This window comes from Ursus arctos, unplaced genomic scaffold, assembly GCF_023065955.2.
Source record: "Ursus arctos isolate Adak ecotype North America unplaced genomic scaffold, UrsArc2.0 scaffold_14, whole genome shotgun sequence".
In the NCBI taxonomy this organism is placed as follows: domain Eukaryota; kingdom Metazoa; phylum Chordata; class Mammalia; order Carnivora; family Ursidae; genus Ursus; species Ursus arctos.
Genome location: NW_026622808.1, coordinates 24463456 through 24471385, shown reverse-complemented (window position 1 = coordinate 24471385; position 7930 = coordinate 24463456). Strand labels below are relative to the sequence as shown.

General features: G+C 40.2%; 1 pseudogene; it reads right to left on the bottom strand.

Moving 5' to 3' along the window:
* Window positions 1–649: 649 nt before the first annotated feature.
* LOC125283732 (olfactory receptor 7A10-like) lies at window positions 650–1302 on the bottom strand (annotated as a pseudogene).
* Window positions 1303–7930: the final 6628 nt, after the last annotated feature.

The window sequence follows — 7930 nt, the reverse complement described above, 5'->3', positions numbered from 1 at the left end:
TTTTAAAAAATTATTTATTATTTATTTATTATTTATTTATTTATTTATTTATGACAGAGAGGGAGAGACAGAGCAAGAGAGAAAGGAGAGAGGGAGTGAGAGAGAATGCACCAGCAGGGGGAGTGGCAAAGGGAGAGGGAGAAGCAGTTTCCAACCAAGCTGGGAGCCCAATGTGGTGCTCGATGTGGGGCTCGATCCCAGGACACCAGGATCATGACCCAAGCTGAAGGTAGATGCTTAACTGACTGAGACACCCAGGCACCCCAAGTAGAAAGTATGGTACCCCATGACATAAATGGGAATTCAAAATATTTTTGATCAAGCCTGGAAAAAACTTTGAAAAAGTAGGATATGGACAAAGGGGAAAACTGTATATCAGACAGAGCAGAAGCCTAATAAAGTGAGGTACTTAAATGTATGGAGAAGTTGAATTCAAAGAAATGGAAATTCCAGGTAATAAATAGAAGGAGCCAATTCTACCTCCAGAGTCTGATCAAATCATGGCAGTTTTTGGCTCTGAGCACTGCAATCGTGGGCACTTCTTCAGTCCCAGGATGAATGGGCCTTACATCACTGGAACCCCAATGATTCCTCTCAGAGCCCTCTTTATGTCTGTGATCCTCAGGCTGTAGATGAAGGGTTTCAGCATGGGGGTGACCACCGTGTACATCACCGAGGCCACGGCACTTGCGTGGGAGCTCTGGGTGGCAGCAGAGCTCAGGTACACACTGAGCATCGTGCAATAAAATAAGGAGACAACTGAGAGGTGAGACGCACAGGTGGAAAATGCTTTGTACTTGCCTTGAGCTGATGATATTCTAACTATGGAGGAAACAATCTTAGAATAAGAGTAAAGGATCCCAGCAAAAGGACCCCCACCCAGCAGAACAGCTGCAAAATACATCACCAAGTTGTTAAGAAAGGTGTCAGAACAGGCAAGTTGGACCATATCACTGAGTTCACAAAAAAGTGGGGGATATGCAAATGTGAACAGAAGGAAAGCCGTAACATCATTAAACTTTGTAGGAAGGAATTTAGGATACACATGACCCAGGACACCAGAACCAGCAGTCCACAAAGCTGGGAATTCATGATGACCGTGTAGTGCAGGGGGTGACAGATGGCCACAAACCAGTCATAAGCCATCACACTCAGGAGAAAGATGTCCAACACGGCAAAGAGTATGAGAAAATAAATCTGCATAACACAGCCTGCATATGTTATGACTTTGCTCTGAACCTGGATGTTCCACAGCATCTTGGGGATGGTGGTGGAGGTGGAACAAGTGTCTACAAAGGACAGGTTGGCCAGGAAGAAGTACATGGGGGTGTGGAGGTGGGAGTCTGAGCTGACGGCCAGGACGATGAGCAGGTTTCCAAAAAAGTGATCAGGTACATGGAGAGGAAAAGCACGAATAGGAGGGGCTGCAGCTCTGGTTCCTCTGAAAATCCCAGAAGAAGAAACTCGGAAATTTGTGTATCATTGCCTGGTTCCATGTGTTGGAGGTGACTTCAAGGACAGAAGCAAATAGCATGACTAATTTTCACACAATCTTTTATTACTCTCAGATTTAAAATGTTACTTTTTTTTTTGTTTTACATTATAGAAATTCACTTTAATATGTTGTGCACGGATATGCTTCCCTTCAGGAGACTCCCTATGCCACCATAGTTATGGAAATTTCGTTCCAATCACTTTTTTCCTAAAAGGCCATGTATTCTACAGTTTTAATTTAAAAATTATTTTAAGGGGTGCCTGGGTGTCTCAGTTGTTAGGCATCTGCCTTCGGCTCAGGGAGTGATCCTGGCGTTATGGGATCAAGCCCCACATCAGGCTCCTCCGCTGGGAGCCTGCTTCTTCCTCTCCCACTCCCCCTGCCTGTGTTCCCTCTCTCGCTGGCTGTCTCTCTCTCTGTCCAATAAATAAAATAAAAAAAAATCTTTAAGAAAATAAAATAAAAATTATTTTAAGTTTCAGGAATATAAATTGAGTACTGTCTTAATTTTAGGCATTGTCTAGTCAATGAGTATGGGGTGGTAAAGAACAAAAGTCCTTATCATTGGAGAAAGAATACATTAACAAATAAAATTAAATAGCATTTCAGGTGGTGGCAGGTGGAATGAAGAAAAAGAAAGTGGGAAAAGTAGAGAGTGAATAGCTGTTTTCATGGGTATGTAAGCCATTCTGCAAACAAGGTGACAATGGGACACAGACCTCAAGTAAGACAGAGGGGTAGATGAAGGAATATGGGGAAAGTGTGTGCCTGGCAGAGGGAATGGCCAGTGCAAAGGCCCCAAGGCAGGTACTTGTTTCCAGTTTTCAAGTCAAAGAAGCAAAGCCAGTGCTGCAAGGGGAATGAGCCAGAGGGAGACTGAGGAGAGATGCTGTCAGACATGCTGAGGAGGAAAGTGGCCTCTCTGCTACCTCTGAACCCTCAAGGCACAGGGACTTCCTTGTCCACACTGCGTCTCCCACTGCATTCATCGTGTTGCAAAGACATCCCATGAATTGAACCAGATCCCCTTCTTAGTGGTCTCTCTTGATCGAGTTCTGGCCCCTGTGTTGTGTCACCTTGGAATTTATGAGTCCTGGCACCCTGTTGTGGGGACAGCTCACACTCCATGGTCACCGACATGCAAGACACCATGGCTTCCTGGATTGTGTTATTCCCCTATCTTTCTCAGCCCCATCATCCTGGTTATGCCAGGAATGGATCCAACTCAAGTAGCCAGATCAGTGATCTTTCCCCTGCAAAATGCAGAAATGCCAATTCTTAAGCCTCCCATGGAAAAAATAGTATACATAAATATTAAGATATATATATATATATATTTATATTTATATTTATATTTATATTTATATTTATATTTATATTGTACACCCCCCAAAATGAGCAAAATGATAAACAACCAACACTTCACAAAAGGAAGTATACACAAAAAAACCAAAAGTTGGGGATTTTTATATCAAGCACAGAAAACTTATTTTTCCTGTACTTCCCGCATCATTATTTGGCTGTTTCTTTTATATGTGGTCTGATAGAGGATGAGGTTAGTTGCTTTCTCCCATATCTTATGTGGCATCATGTCATTGATATTCTTGGGCTTTGGGTATTGATCTCTCATTTGACATTTCCAAGGGACACACTCTAATCCTCAAACTGAATTTCATCCAACGTGCAAAGGGGTCCACAGTCCCTGCTCTATAATCCTGCCCACACCATGACAGTTCTGTCATTTTGTACTCAGTAATTTGCTTCCTATCATTCTGTCTTCAGGCATCATATTATACACACATTTATTTCATTGTGCTCTGTTCTCACTGTTATGATACATGGTTCAAAAGTGCATTACTTCACCTTCTTGGTTCACTTTTTTTTTTTCTCACCAAGTTATGTAAATATATGTACTTTAAATAAAAAGACCTAAGAATATGAAAAGTTATAGAATGAAAAGAATGAAGGGATCACAAAATCAGGTTACAATGTGAAACGAGTAGTTTCAAACAACTGTCTTAGGCGAATTTATATGATAAACCAAAATGAATTGAAATTGGGTATAAAATAACAATTATTAATGATGTCGATATGGATTATTAATTAAATTGGGAAAAGCCTAGATATGAAAGAATATAACATGTAATGTTCCTAGAATATTCCGGCCCATGACACATCCTCTGTTTTATTTGTTAAATGTGTCAGGAATTAGGTTTCATTGTATAAGGACATTTACCACATGGCAAGATTGTTATTTCAGTTTCACTGGAGAAGGTTGAAATGCTAAATAAATGCTGGCATAAAAGGATACCTGTTTGGAAGAATATGAAATTGGTCCTTTGTCTCAGATCTTACTAAAACCTAGAAGATTATGACCTCAGTATTAGTCTAACCATAGCATATATTAGAACATCAAGAAAACTACACACAAAAATTGCATTTGGACAACACCACTTAAATATAACAAGAAACTCAGAAGTAAGTAGGTAGACATATTTAAATAAAATGTCAAATTTATGGTCAAAATATGTTCCAAAAGTCAATTGAGACATAAGGATCTGAAAAAATCATTTGAAATGCTGATACCGTTTTAAAAATAAAAGAAAGAGGGAGAAAGAGAATAACGTATGGGCATATAATAATAAAAACCAACAAGAATGGTCATCAAATATAACTGAGGGATCGTCTGAGAAAACAAGAAACATCTGTAACACCGGCAGCCTGGGGAACAAACCTACAGAGTTGTACATTCTTTGTGGTTTGAACGTTTAAACCAGTAGCCAAGGGGTTACTGTGAATTTGCTGCAGGAAGTGTTACAGGGGTGAAGGCAGAAGCTGAAGGCAGCTGTGTTCCAAATACTGATGTTCTTCACCCCAGGGCTTCTCTGTCTCTGCGCTGTGGACATTCTGGCCAGAGCCTGCCCTGGGGTGTGTCCCATGCACTGTAGGAAGTTTAGACATTCCTGTCCTCCGTGCACCCCTCTCCAGTGGCAAAGCTGGCTCCAGACAGTGATCAATGACCCCCGGGGGACAAAATTACACCAGATTAGACCCACACATTGAGTTTAACAATCTCAACATTCTTTCTCCATCATTGCTATAATAGCAATTTAATGATAAGGAATATGAAAGACCTTCAAAAGTGTGGGTAGCAGTCACTCTGTGAAATTGATATTAGCACTAATAATACATTAATTATTTAATAAAGCAAACCTACAAACACAGTGATCACTCCCTCTGGGCTAAGTTGAATTGGCTCTCAAGTGGTGATGGGTCAAAGTTACTGGTTTCCATTCTCTCTGACCCTGTCATCCATGGTTCACTGGGGTGTTGGACTCACCTGGCTGGGGTGTCTGACAGGAAGGTGTCCTTGTGGAAGTCTGAATTCCTCCCTGGATTGCAGATGATAGGGACTCAAGCTCTGTCCTCATCCAAGGCAGCAGAAAGTGAAGCATTGGCCTCCAACCAGAATTAGGACTCGGAACAAACAGACAAGAAGCATGGTCCTTCCCAACCAAGGTTGCACAGACTGATGGACTGGAGACGAGGAGGTACTTACAGCTCCCTGTGTCTGCTCATTAGCACATTTCCCCCTTGTGGCTCCAGCCTCTACACACATGATTCCCAAGTGGAAAAGTCCTCTGGACAGAAAGGATATTTTCCTAATGAATCTCAGTTCCCAAAAGACAGGGTTAGAGGTCAAGTGAATCTAGTTTTTGGTAATTTTAAAAATTCCGTTTACTCCCTTTACCTGAACTTGCCTTCTTCCTTATGTGTGAATCTGCTAGCATCTTATCTCAGCACCAAGTTATAATTTTCTTTAAGTCTAAGACCTAGTAACCTGCCTGGATTAGGTCTCTTTATATCAAGGCATTGACATGTGGTGGGGACCCTGGTATGCTATCTCTAGACAGGGTCTATTTTTCTTTTCAATAAGGCAGAGAAGCAGGTTCTTTTAATAAACCTTGGCCACTACACACACTGGCTTCAAGAAATGTTTGCAGTTACAATTAGGAATTTCTTACTTTATACAAGTCAAGAGCTGTCACTTAGTCCTTTGTTATAAAATGGTTGTAATTATAACATACATGTTTAGATCATGTTATGTACTATGCTGTGAGCTTCCATCTCATAGGGATTGTTTGATTTAATATTATAAACATCTTATCCCTGAGTAAGTGAAGTACATTTATGAACTCTAATATACATTGTAGACATGGTGCTTGGTGCTGTTAGTGATCTGTCCACACTGAATATCCGAGTATGTGGTGGCCTTGAGTGTCATTCTGTCAGGATGCTTCTAGTTCTCAAGCTCTGTGGCATTGGTTTCAACCAGAAAATAATTTGCTCCTGGGGATGTCTGGTGATGTCTGAAAGGATGCTGCTGAACACCTACAATCCAAAGGAAAGCACCCCCAACATATTATCATCCTGCCACAAATGTCAACCATAAAACATGAGAAATCCATTTGGACCAGCATCTCTCCAACCTCAATGTGCCTGTGAATCCACACAGGTCCCACTACAAAGGCAGAGTCTGGTCTCAGGGCCTGGGTAGCCCAGAGATTCTGCATTTGTAGCAAACTCTCGGGTGATGTTGATGTGCAGGTCCTGGTGTGTGGAGCACTCTCAGGTTAGATAAGCTGTGATCCCATGTTAGAGGTAGGTGTAGGGAGTTTTAAGGCTTCTGCACAAAATACTGTCATTGAATACAATTTTTTAATGTTCATTTAGCCAACATACAGTACATTAGTTTTTGATATAGTGTTCAATGGTTCATTAGTTGCATATAACACACAGTGCTCATTACATCACGTGGCCTACTTAATGCCCACCACCCTGTTATCCAATCTCCCCACCCACTTCCCCTCCAACAACCCTCAGTTTGTTCCCTATAGTTTGTCTCCCTCTCTGTTTTTATCTTATTTTATTTTTCCCTCCCTTCCCCTATTTTCATCAGTTTTGTTTTTTAAATTTCACATATGCTTTTTGTCTTTTTCTGGCCAATTTATTTCACTTAGCATAAACATTCTAGTTCCATTCAGATCATCTAAATGATAAGATCTCATTCTTTTGATGGCTGAGTAATGTTCCATTGTGTATATGTACCACATCTTCTTTATTGATTTATTGGTTGATGGATGTTTTGTTTCTTTCTATGTTTTAGCTATTGTGGACATTGCTGTTATAAACATTGGGATTATGTGCCCCTTCAAATCCCTATGTTTGTATCCTTTAGATAAGTCCCTAATTGTGTAATTGCTGAGTCATAGGGTAGACCCATAACCAGCAAAGAAATTGAATCTGTAATCAAAAATCTTCCAAAAAATAAGAGTTCAGTGTTGGATAGTCCAGGCAATTCTACCAAACATTTATTTTTATTTTTTAAAATTATGTTATGTTAGTCACCATACAGTACATCATTAGTTTTTGATGTAGTGTTCCATGGTTCGTTGTTTGCATATAACACCCAGTGCTCCATGCTATATGTGCCCTCCTTAATATCCATCACTGGGCTGACTCATCCCCCCACCTACCTCACCTCTAAAACCCTCAGTTTGTTTGCCAGGAGTCCATAGTCTCTCATGGTTCATCTCCCTCTCTGATACCCCTCCCCCGCCTTCATTTTTCCCTTTTTCCTCCTAATGTCTTCCATGCTATTCCTTATTTTCCACAAGTAAGTGAAACCATATGATAATTGTGTTTCTCTGCTTGACCTATTTCATTTAGCATAATCTGCTCCAGTTCCATTCATATTGATGCAAATGGTGGGTATTCGTCCTTTCTGATGGGTGAGTAATATTCCATTGCATATATGGACCACATCTTCTTTATCCATTCATCTGTTGAAGGGCATCTTGGCTCTTTTCACAGTTTGGCTATTGTGAACATTTCTGCTATGAACATTGATCTACAAAACATTTAAAGAAGAATTAATACCTATTCTTTTGAAACTGTTCCAAAAAACAGAAATGGAAGGAAAACTTCCAAACTCATTTTATGAGGCCAGTGTCACCTTGATACCAAAATCAGATAAAGACCACACTTAAAAGGAGAATTACATACCAATATCCCTGGTGAACATGGATGATAAAATTCTCAACAAGATACTAGGAATCCAGACACATCAGTACATTACAACAATTATTCACCATGACAAAGTGGGATTTATTCCTAGGTTGCAAGGGTGTTTGAAAATTCACAAATTAATCAAAGTGATACACCACATTAATAAAAGAAAAGATAAGAACCTTATGATCCCCTCAACTGTTGCATAAAAAGCATTTGACAAAATATATCATCCTTTCTCTGTAAAACCCACTAGACAGTAGGAATAGAAGGAACATACCTCAACATCAAAAACCATATAGGATAGACCCACAGCCAATATCATCCTCAATGGGAAAAAACTGAGATCTTCTTCCCTAAGGTCAG